This window comes from Symsagittifera roscoffensis, chromosome 1, assembly GCF_963678635.1.
Source record: "Symsagittifera roscoffensis chromosome 1, txSymRosc1.1, whole genome shotgun sequence".
In the NCBI taxonomy this organism is placed as follows: Eukaryota; Metazoa; Xenacoelomorpha; order Acoela; family Convolutidae; genus Symsagittifera; species Symsagittifera roscoffensis.
In genome coordinates, this window is record NC_087062.1 from 94,877,226 (window position 1) to 94,890,264 (window position 13,039).

The 13,039-nt window shown below is 31.9% G+C and overlaps 1 protein-coding gene across 1 annotated transcript in view; it reads right to left on the reverse strand.

Annotated features, from left to right (window-relative positions):
- Positions 1-13,039, reverse strand: part of LOC134853054 (proteasome subunit alpha type-6-like) — a 354,898-nt gene that overhangs the window by 157,669 nt on the left and 184,190 nt on the right. The gene's annotated exons all lie outside the window — the stretch shown is intronic.

The window sequence follows — 13,039 nt, forward strand, 5'->3', positions numbered from 1 at the left end:
TATCAAACTCGTTTGTCTTTGACAAGTTTACTCTTAGCAAACATTACTTCTGTATTATAACATACACAAGGCACCAAAAGAAGAATCAGTTGATTTGCTTAGTGTTCTGCCAAAATTGAGGTGTCTATAACAAAATAAAACAAGACTGCTCGCATCAGGGCAAAGTCTTGAATGTTCCGACTGTCTTTTAGGGTATGAAGCAGTGATAACATGAAAAAATTAAATGTAATAAAAATAAAATTATATTCGAAAAAAAATTAATTGAGATTTTTTTTGAATCATCCCCCCCACACGCTATATAAAGTACAAATGATAAATTTTGCTGCTAGTAACAAATCAATCATGGCAAATAAACTTCCTTCAACCATTTTGAAACGATTTCTAAGACGGATTAAATGTCCGCTTACGCGTTAAAAGCGCAAAATGTATCGCGCGATAATTGTACCAAATCGGCCAAAATGGCAATTTGAAACCCATAACATTACAAAAATGATAACAGGTGAAATTTTTTTTCAGATTTAAGCTCAAGCAACAATATTTTTGAATAATATAAAATAATTCCGCCAAATATGGCTAGTTGAAAAATCAAAAATTGTCTGAAGAAAAAAAAGCACCCGAGCACAAAAACTCCGTTACTTGCGCTACAAAAGCCGGAACAATAGTTTTTGTTGCAAAACTCTGAACAATGGCAAAAATGAATAACGAACTTTTGTAAGTTATCACAGTTCCAAGAAAAATAGCACATTATTCTAATTCTTGAAACTTATGTCTACTTTCCTACTTCACTATTATAAATCGAAATGAATGGCTTTCTCTTTATTATCATTTCATAGAAAAATGTTTTTGACTTAATCCATTCTAGGGCTTCTCAAAAATAATTGCCCGAAATCAAAACTGCCTAAAGTTTCAAAAATGGGTTTTCTGCGGTTCGAGATCTTTGTTGACGATGCTTGTTGAGATTATATCGAATGTGTTAGTCTTTTGGCAAATTTACTCTTAGCAAAAATCACTTCTTTAAAATAACGGATACAAGGAAGGCACTAAAAAAAGAATCAGTTGGTTTGCTTAAACTCATTTTAGTTCACAATAGAAACAGTTGATCATATTTTCAGCCTTCAATTCTCATTGAGGAAAACTTAGCAAAAGGTTTCTTGCTTGTTAATTTTTTGTCAAAAACAAGTAGAAAAAATAGAGGAAGTGCAACAAGGCTGAAAAACAAAACACGAAAATTAACTATAATAGATAATGAAACTTTTTAAAAAATATATATTGAGGTTTTTTGTGAAAATAACCGCCCGCGTGTCATATCAAGTACAAAGTGACAGGTCACTATCTATTTTCAAACTTTTGATCTGTCACTTAATTAGTATCGCTTTTACATTTACACTAAACCTCCTGGACATTTTGCCGATCTCTGATAAGCAAATAAACACATCTTAAACGTAGTAGTTATGACACCTCTAGCTCCTGGTGAGTAGATGGGTGAATAGGAGCTCGGATGGGAGCAGAAACAAAACAAGCTATTAATTGAAAATAATGCTGGAAAAATTAATTTCATTTGGTGTAAGAAAAAAGAAAATTTTTTATTTTGTGAAAAACTCATTGGATTCTCTATCAATTCAATTGGCTGCGAAAAATTTCTATAATATTTTAGAAAACTATACAAGTCCATGTTCATTATTATTCTCCCGTTGTTCAACTAAAATTAAACGGAATGCATTTTTTCGCTGAAATTTTAATATTTGCAAACAACAACTCAAACAAATCGGGTTACTGGTAAAATAACTGGGAAGTTAGAAAACTAAAAAACATCGAGAGGAACAACATGAGTTTTCAACAACATGAACAATTTGCAATAATTGATTCACTGATCAATTAAAAGTTGAACTTTTGATATCCAAACATTAAAATTCAATTTCAGATAGATGATGTTTGAGAATTTTGAATTTCTTTAGCGAAAAGATTATCAAAACGCGATTCAAAACCTGTCAATTGGGCTAGATTATCAAGAGCATGAAAACACGCCAAAACGTTCTTCTGCTAAACTTACTTTTGAAGATGTACTATCAATCAATCGAAATCAACTTTAAACAGTATTGCTTTTTTCAGCATTCAATTACACAAACTTTAAAATGTTTGTTTACTGAAAATAGGCTATCAATTAGCAAATGCAAAACATTTTTCTGTAGTGAGGCAAAAAGAAAATCAATTTTTTAAACAAAATATATAACAAAACAGAAAATTACCAAACATGATTAAAAGTTGTTTTGAGAAAACTTGAAAATATTGAGAAACTGCGCGTAGCCGTTAAAATTTAGAGAGATTTCATGAGTGATTGAGGGACGACTAATTATAAGTAATGAAAAATTTGGTACAAGCAACCCAATTTTAATTCAGGTTAGATGATGTTTAAAGTCGAAACCTCGACCCGGGCTAAGTAATTCTCGAGACGATTGACTACTTCAAAATTAAAAGCAAGTTCACTTAGCTATGGTTATAGTCAACTCGTGGTTCAAAGGCATACAAAAATGTTTGCTGAAAACAAATATAGATTCCCGGAATGGTCTCGCAGTGCAAATCAGTGCTACTTCAGTAATGTTCGAGTGAAATTGCAGTACTGCAGCCTACTCTGTACAGTGCGACTGTATCTTTGCTCAGAGATTGAGTCAGAGATAAACATCCAAGTACAGTTTTTTTTGCTGTAGTTGAGCTGTTTTTGAACCTAATTTTGGATCAATTGAATAATTATTAAAGCAGAGAAACTTTTTTGGTATGAACATGCGCACGCAAAATTATGCAACTACCTAGATTCAAACTTTCGGCTTGTCACTGTCACTTTTTTTTTTTACTAAAGACAGTTATAACCTATACTTCAAACCTCCTGGTCTCTTAGGCAATTATAAGGCAATCTCTGATAAGAAAATGAATACATTTCAAATGCAGCAACAGCTTGTGCACCTCTAACTCATAGAGGGGAGGTGTTAGGGTTTTTTAGTGGACAGGGTCCGGGTAGAAGCAGGAGCAAAATCGAAAAAGAAACTTAACTTAAGTTTAAAACATTAATTTCAACCAAACTCGAACATTTTCCATTTTTTCAACCCTTCTCCCACCCATGTGTATTTACTGACCCCGTTAATTGCGTTGAGTAACAACATATTTTTTTTTCAAACAAATTTTATCAAGTTTTTATTTAGCAAATGCATATTCAAGCGAATAACAAAACTCTAGAAAAATTTAGAAAACTGATTTAATTCTCTATCAATTCAATTGGCGAAAAACAATTCTAAAAAATCTTAAAACGCTGTACATGTCGGCTCGTTTTTACACCCGTTATTCAACTAAAGTTGAGTGATTAAAGTTGAGTAAAATTGAATATACTGACAACCAAAATTTTGTGGAAGTTTTTTTTTTTCAAACAAAAACTCAAGCAATTAGGGTTGCTGGTCAAATAATAAAGAGATTCCAAAGCCAAAAAAAAAAACAGAAAAAGGTCAACATGGAATGCTTCAAAGATCAAACAGAGGTTGAAGTTTTGATATCCCAAAACGTTTATTTCATTTGTTTGAGATTTTTGTTTCTTTTAGCAAAGAGATTTTCAAAAAGATAACCAAGAGCTGTCGATTGAGCTTGTTTAGCATAGGCAAAAACCCAGGCAACAAAAAATTTTCCGTCCTTGCAAAAACCTTTTTAGCAAAAACTTGTCTTGAATATTTACCATTGAACAATTGAAATCAACTTTAATCAGTATTGTTTTTTTTCAGCTGTCAATTACACCCTACACGAGGTTAAAACTGATAAGATTGTAATAATAAGCTAATAAAAAGCAAAGGCAACACATTTGTCTGCAGTTAGGCATCAAAAAATGGTTTTCTTTTTTACAAAACATAAAACAAACAAAAAAATTCAGCCATACTGTTGCAAAATCACACTTTTTTTTGGAAAAAAGAAACAAATTAGTTTATTTTTCACCATAGATTGATAGTTAGTTTGTAGAGCAAGCCATTTTCTAATTTTAAGGTTTCTGTAGACTTTTGGTCGTTTAATATACGTCGCTAACAATGAAACTTTTTTTATGTTGTCGAAATTATGTTATGGAAAGCTAATTTCTTCATAAATCTTGGTTCCTTTAGTCGAAAACCACAATGAACATTATGTAATGGTTTCTCAATTTGACGCACATTCGTGCATTTTCCCAGAGGAGAGTAAAAGTTTTCATTTCTTGCTTTCGTTGACATTTTAGGGTATCATCAAGTTTTTTGCTGACAAATCACGTTTAACTATTCAATCAAACCATTTTGCTCCCATTCCAGTCCACTCTAAAGAAATCGAGCGTTATAAAATCATTTTTTATGGTCTAATGCAGCAAAGACGTGGTAAAAATTTGAACATTTCGTATGGCAGATAATTGTTGTCACTGCGGTTTTGTTGCGTTCATTTCATTTTAAATGAAAATCATTCGCTTCCATTGCCTTGCGCTTAGTAATTATTGGATGTCTAATTGTCAAGTATATTGAACTGGTATTCATTTCAAAACTACCAGTTAATGGATATTAATTGTTTCTGAGAAAATTATATTTGATTTCAAGCAGTCGTTGTTTAATGTGATGAAAACTGTAATGTGACCAAATATAAGTGTTTACTCGTTTTTTTTTACAGATGAGTTGCGCAAAATCTTTATCAGCAAACTGAGAATGATATCTTTCTGATTGAATTTTAATTCTATTCTTTGATTTGACACTTGTTGGGACCTTTGACTTTTGGCAATAAAATATTGTTTTTTTTTCACATTTGCAATATAATATTGCAATATATTGCAATACTTCCGAGAAGAAAAATGCAAGAAACAATGAATTGGAAACAACTATTAAAAATTATTTTTGTCAACACATTCTTTCACGGTATTAATGTCCCAAAATTTATGATTGTAGTGAAGAAAAAGTTGCATTTCCAGATTAGCAGGCAGCATACTTTTCCGATAACATTATAAGCATAACCAGCTTTGCTGAAAAATCTTTCGGGAATATTAGAAGTCGGAGTAATAAATTCCGTTCTCATGAATCTGCAACTGGTCGACAACTGAAATTTTTATTTTTTGAGAGCATCTCTGGAAGTCTGGAAGCGACTTTTTCTTCTACTCTTTTTGCAATGCATTCCATGTACTTTTTTAGAGAGTTAACTGAAATTTCTGGTAAATTCGATTATTTTCGGGTACAAACCTCTTCAACGAAACTGAATGGCTTCAGATGTGTTGAAACCCAATCAACCCATCCATGAATCTTCTTGGTTTTCTCGGAATGACCTGATATTGTTCGATAGAAATTGGTAATATTCTGCTGGTTTGGGTTTCCATCTAAAAGGGTTTCTTTTAGCAGTTTGTATTCTTCTTGATGTGAATGCTCAATGTGATCAATCAAGTTTTGCCATCCCGATTTGTCTTTGCGAGTTCTTGTATTCCCACATTTACATTCATATCTGTCGTTCTCACAAAGCAGAAGACAATAAAATTTAAGACCAATTTCCTTATTTGATCTGTAGTTAAATTTAGCTGTCATTTTGATGTGAACCATAAAATATGTACTCGAATATGTACTTAGACACGTGTAATATGTGCGGTTTGCAACGTTAGCCAATTGCATTCGAGCTAACCAGACAAGCAGTCGCCACGCAATTATGCCGTGCCGGCTATAAATGGCGGGAAAATTACGTGCATTTAACCTAAACGCTGCTTTATTAATCAATTTAAATATTGCAAAATATTGCAATATATTGCAGTATAAATATCGATATATTGCTTATGATAATTGTTCAAAATAGAATATTGCAATATACATTTTGCAATATATTGCAATAGCAATAGTATTTTGATGGGCCCTGGTTGCGCTCATTTCATTTTAAATGAACATCATTCGCTTCCATTGCCCTGCGCTTAGTAATTATTGGTCGTCTCATTGTCAAGTATATTGAACTGGTATTCATTTCAAAACTACCAGTTAATGGATATTAATTGTTTCTGAGAAAATTATATTTGATTTCAAGCAGTCGTTGTTTAATGTGATGAAAACTGTAATGTGACCAAATATAAGTGTTTACTCGTTTTTTTTTACAGATGAGTTAGACAAAATCTTTATCAGCAAACTGAGGATGATGTCTTTCTGATTGGATTTTAATTCTATTCTTTGATTTGACACTTGTTGGGACCAATGGGAATTTTGGCACCAATCGCGTAAAGATATTACGCAATAACATCGTAACCAACCAATGATTTTTCTAAATAATCTTCTTGTCGGCCATAAAAGACTAATTTATTTTCTTACATTTAATGAACACTAAACTCGGTCATCCGACAATTTGTTTAAATACTAATAATACAAATTTTTCTTTCTCGCCAAATAAAAAAAAATTAAGAGCCGATGAAAATTTTTGTTCGCTGCAACACTTAAAGTTAGTTTTTCTTTGAAAGATCAACTTTTCCATTTTTCAATAGTTTAGCAGGCTTATGAAGCATTTGAGTATCAAGGGAATTGTGAAAATTCGGACGAGCTTGATTAGTGCGTATTTTTCCTCGCCTGTCATTGGTCTCTTTGGACTTGCAGCAATGCTACATTTATCATCAAACTATTCGCTTTCAGAATTGAAATACTTTTTGGCCTAGTATTGAAAAAAAAGCAGAGTATGGAGATGTTCCACAAAATATTATCAAAGAAAACCGGTAATTAAAGCGACGTGTAATTAAGTTTTTAATTCTCTTGAAGTTTTAGTTTTTGTTTCATCAAGATTCTTTCAGTACCAGTACAAATGGTTAAGAATTTTTTTTTTCGAATTTGGGAAAAGTATTGCCACCATTTTGAATGATTTGCTTTATAAAATAGATGTTTTATTGCACATTGCATCTGAAATTTTCTCAATCCTTGCCTAATTGTAACAAGACTGCTCGTATCAGGGCGAAACCCTGAATGTTCCGACTGCCTTTTAAGGTATTATGGAGCAGTAATAACATTAAAAATTAAATGTATTAAAATAAAATGAAACAAATTTTTTCTAAAACTTGAATTTTTTTAAATAAAAATAATCCCCCCACACGCCATATAAAATAGAAAAAGATAGATTTCGCTACTCGTAACAAATCAATTATGGCAAATAAGCTTCTTTCAACCAATTTGGAACTATTTTAAGACGGAATAAATTTCGCTTACGCGTTAATAGAGCGAAATTTATCGCGCGTTAATTGTCCCAAATTGGCCAAAATGGCAATCTTTAAACCTCCATAACTTTACAAAAAATGATCACAGGTGTAATATCTTTTCAAATTTGAGCTCAGGGATACATTATCTTTTGAACGATATAAAAAAATTCCGTCAAAAATGGCGAGTTAAAAAGTCGAAATTTGTCTGAAGAAAAAAAAACCCACCCCGAGCACAAATATTCCGTTACTTTTGTACCAAAAGTCGGAACAATTACTGCGACAATAAATATTATTAAAATAATGAAAATTTCCCAGAATAAACGGTTGATTTTCTCAGATAAATATTAGATAAAGGATTTTAGTTTGGCCTTATATTTTTAAATTTGGGTTAACCTTTGTCGGAATTGCCATATAAAGATGAATCATGAAAACTACTTAAGATAATTTCAGGAATTTTGCAACAATTTGTCGTTTGAGATGATGTTGTGACCTAACTTTATTAAAAATTGAAAAAAACTGGTATAATTAAAAGTTTGTCTCGTTAAAAAATTTTCGAGAGACGAGTCCACTGAGAACAGTGTTTCGTTTAATCCTCGAAAAAAACAAATTGACAATTTTTTTGAGTATTTGGAAGTTTCAGCTAGGTTTAAGCTTAGTTTCAGCTAAAATAAACTAGTTTCAGCTAGAATGATATAAAAAATTCCGTCAAATATGGCTAATTAAAAAGTCGATTTTTGTCTGAAGAAAAAAAAACCACACGAGCACAAATATTCCTTCGAGCTACAAATATTGTAGATCAACCGTACAATCCCCCCAAATCAACTTAGAAGGGAGAAAATACGGTTTTTTCATAAGCTAACTTTAAGTACAGCCTAAATTCGTACAAAAATTACCGTATTACTAAAGAAAATTGAATTGAAACATCGAATTGTTTAGTTAACAGCATAAAATTGTAATCCCCAATAAAAATGTATTAGCCAATTTTATTTGCTCGTTTGTATAAGTTGCAGGTTTTATACAGAGTTGTTTTCAGAATTAGTGCATGATTGGGGAGGGCATTATACGGCAGGTTACTTAGGGGGGATATTGTACAGTTAATCCTCCCGTTTTCTTCGAAAGTCAGAACAATCAACAAATTACCCCAGTCATAGAAAAATAAACAGACTTAATTTAAAAAGTTTTGATTAAAATTGATGAACATTTGAGAAAACTTGAATCTTCTGAAAAATTGCGCAAAACAGCGTAAATTGAGAAAAGAAATCAAGAAATTTAAACAGAGATAAAGATGGTTAGTTATAAGTGATAGAAAAATGTGGTATGAAAACCCATTTTTAATTCAGGTCGGATGATTTTTCAAGTAATTCTCAAGACAAATAATGAGTTCAAAATCTATTTCAGGGTCAGTTAGCGACGGTTAGTATTTTACTCGAGATTAAAGCGCAATAAGGTAGAGTTTGCTTAAAATAGCAATTCATTCTAGGAGTGGTCTCGCAATTTAAATCAGTACCACTTCTGTAATGTTGCAGTAAAATTACAGTACTGCATCGGACTCTGTACAGCGCAACCGTAACTTTGCTCAGAGATGAAATCAGAGATAAACATCAGAGTACTAAATTACTCCTGTAGTTGAGCTGTTTTTGGACTTTAAAAAATGACACGACAGAGACAATTATTCGTTATGAATATTGTTGCGCACTCAAAAATAGGTCACAATCTAGTTTCAAACTTTTGATCTGTCACTTAATTAGTATCGCATTTACATTTGCACTAAACCTCCTGGACATTTTGCCGATCTCTGATAAGCAAATAAACACACCTTAAACGTAGTAGTTATGACACCTCTAACTCCTGGTGAGTAGATGGGTGAATAGGAGCTCGGATGGGAGCAGAAGCAAAACAGGGTATTAATTGATAATAATGCTGGAAAAATTAATTTCATTTGGTGTAAAAAAAAAGAAGATTTTTAATTTTGTGAAAAACTTATTGGATTCTCTATCAGTTCAATTGGCTGCGAAAAACTTCTATAATATTTTAGATAACTATACAAGTCCATGTTCATTATTATTCTCCCGTTGTTCAACTAAAATTAAACGGAATGCATTTTTTCGCTGAAATTTCAATATTTGCAAACAATAACTCATACAAATCGGGTTACTGGTAAAATAATTGGGAAGTTAGAAAATTAAAAAACATCGAGAGGAACAACATGAGTTTTCAACAACATGAACAATTTGCAATAATTGATTCATTGATCAATTAAAAGTTGAACTTTTGATATCCAAACATTTACAATTCAATTTCAGATAGATGATGTTTGAGAATTTTGATTTTCTTTAGCGAAAAGATTATCAAAACGCGATTCAAAACCTGTCAGTTGGGCTAGATTATCACGAGCATGAAAACACGCCAAAAGATTCTTCTGCTAAACTTACTTTTGAAGATGTACTATCAATCAATCGAAATCAACTTTAAACAGTATTGCTTTTTTCAGCATTCAATTACACAAACTTTAAAATGGTGGTTTACTGAAAATAGGCAATCAATTAGCAAATGCAAAACATTTTTCTGTAGTGAGGCAAAAAGAAAATCAATTTTTTAAACAAAATATATAACAAAACAGAAAATTACCAAACATGATTAAAAGTTGTTTTGAGAAAACTTGAAAATATTGAGAAACTGCGCGTAGCCGTTAAAATTTAGAGAGATTTTATGAGTGATTGAGGGACGACTAATTATAAGTTATGAAAAATTTGGTATAAGCAGCCTAATTTTAATTCAGGTTAGATGGTGTTTAAAGTCAAAACCTCGAACCGGGCTATGTAATTCTCGAGTCGATTGATTGCTTCAAAATTAAAAGCAAGTTCAGTTGGCTATGATTGTAGTCAACTCGTGGTTCAAAGGCATACAAAAATGTTTGCTGAAAACAAATATAGATTCCCGGAATGGTCTCGCAGTGCAAATCAGTACTACTTCAGTAATGTTCGAGTGAAATTGCAGTACTGCATCCTACTATGTACAGTGCAACTGTACTTTTGCTCAGAGATTGAGTCAGATATAAACATCCAAGTACAGTTTTTTTTTGCTGTAGTTGAGCTGTTTTTGAACCTAATTTTGGATCAATTGAATAATTATTAAAGCAGAGAAACTTTTTCGTTATGAACATGCGCACGCAAAATTATGCAACCACCTAGATTCAAACTTTCGGCTTGTCACTTTTTTTTTTACTAAAGACCGTTATAACCTATACTTCAAACCTCCTGGTCTCTTAGGCAATTGTGAGGCAATCTCTGATAAGAAAATGAATACATTTCAAATGCAGCAACAGCTTGTGCACCTCTAACTCATAGAGGGAAGGTGTTAGGGTTTTTTAGTGGACAGAGTCCGGGTAGGAGCAGGAGCAAAATCGAAAAAGAAACTTAACTTAAGTTAAAAACATTAATTTCAACCAAACTCGAACGTTTTTCATTTTTTCAGTCCTTCTCCCACCCATGTGTATTTACTGACCTTGTTAATTGGGTTGGAGTAACAACATATTTTTTTTCAAATAAATTTTATCAAGTTTTTATTTAGCAAATGCAGATTCAAGCGAATAACAAAACTCCAGAAAAATTTAGATAACTGATTTAATTCTTTATCAATTCAATTGGTGAAGAAAAAATCTAAAAAATCTTAGAACGCTTTACAAGTCGGCTCGTTTTTACTCCCGTTATTCAACATAAGTTGAGTGATTAAAGTTGAGTAAAGTTGAGGATAATGACAACCAAAATTTTGTCGAAGTTTTACTTTTTTCAAACAAAAACTCAAGCAATTAGGGTTGCTGGTCAAATAATAAAGAGATTCCAAAGCCAAAAAAAAACAGAAAAAGGTCAACATGGAACATTTTTTGCGAAGCATGATTCAGAGATCAAACAGAGGTTGAAGTTTTGATATCCCAAAACTTTTATTTCATTTTCGGACTGATGATGTTTGAGATTTTTGTTTCAAAAAGAGAACCAAGAGCTGTCGATTGAGCTTGTTTAGCATGAGCAAAACCCAGGCAAAAAAAAATTTTCCGTCCTTGAAAAAAACTTTTTAGGAAAAACTTGTCTTGAATATTTACCATTGAACAATTGAAATCAACTTTAATCAGTATTGATTTTTTTCAGCTGTCAACTACACCTTACACAAGGTTAAAACTGATAAGATTGTAACAATAAGCTAAAAATAAGCAAAGGCAACACATTTGTCAGCAGTAAGACAGAAAAAAAATGTTTGTAGATAATTAGTTTGTAGAGCAAGCCATTTTCTAATTTTAAGGTTTCTGTAGAATTTTGGTCGTTTAATATACGTCGCTTACAATGAAACTTTTTTTCAACGAAACTATCAACGAAATTATGTTATGGAATCTTGATTTCTTTAGTCGAAAACCACAATAATCATTCTGTAATGGTTTCTTAATTTGGCGCAATTTCGTGCATTTTCCCAGAAGAGAGTAAAAGTTTTCACTTCTTGCTTTCGTTGACATTATAGGGTATCATCAAGTTTTTTGCTGACAAATCACGTTTAACTATTCGATCAAACCATTTTGCTCCCATTCCAGTCTACTCTAAAGAAATCGAGCGTTATATAATCATTTTTTTATGGTCTAACGCAGCAAAGACGTGGTAAAAATTTTAACATGTCGCCTGGCAGATAACTGTTGTCACTGCGGTTTTGTTGCGTTCATTTCATTTTAAATGAAAATCATTCGCTTCCATTGCTCTGCGCTTAGTAATTATTGGTCGTCTCATTGTCAAGTATATTGAACTGGTATTCATTTCTAAACTACCAGTTAATGGATATTATTTGCTTCTGAGAAAATCATATTTGATTTCAAGCAGTCGTTGTTTAATGTGATGAAAACTGTAATGTGACCAAATATAAGTGTTTACTAGTTTTTTTTACAGATGAGTTATACAAAATCTTTATCAGCAAACTGAGGAAAATGTCTTTCTGATTGAATTTTAATTCTATTTTTTGATTTGACACTTGTTGGGACCAATGGGGCAGTTTTATGAAGCGTTTGAGTATTGAGGTAATTGTGACAATTCGGACGAGCTTGATTAGTTTCAAATTTTTCATCTAAACAAACTTTTCTGATTAGTGCGTATTTTTCCTTGATTCGAAAGATATTGTTGCACTGAGATCAAATTTGAAAAGATATTTCACCTGTGATCATGTTTCGTAAAGTTATGGGGGTTTGAAGATTGCAATTTTGGCCAATTTGGGACAATTAACGCGCGATATATTTCGCGCTATTAACGCGCAAGCGGAGAGTTAATCCGTCTTAAAATCGTTCCAAATTGGTTGAAAGAAGCTTAATTGCCATAATTGATTAGTTACAAGGAGCAAAATCTATCGTTTTCTATTTTATATGGCGTGTGGGGGGATGATTTTCAAAAAAAATTTCAAATTTTAGAAAAAAAAGTTTCATTTTATTTTATTTCATTTATTTTTTTAATGTTATTAATGCTCCATAAAACCTTAAAAGCAGTCGGAACATTCAGGGCTTCGCCCTGATACGAGCAGTCTTGTTCGCTTTCAGAATTGAAATACTTTTTGGCCTAGTATTGAAAAAAAGCAGAGTATGGAGATGTTCCACAAAAATTATCTGGGAAAACCTGTAATTAAAGCGACGTGTAATTAAGTTTTCAATTCTCGTGAAGTTTTATTTTTTGTTTTATCAAGATTCTTTCAGTACCAGTACAAATGGTTAAGAAATTTTTTTTTCGAATTTGAGAAAAGTATTTCCACCATTTTGAATGATTTGCTTTATAAAATAGATGTTTTTATTGCACTTTGCATCTGAAATTTTCTCAATCATTGCCTAATTGTAAT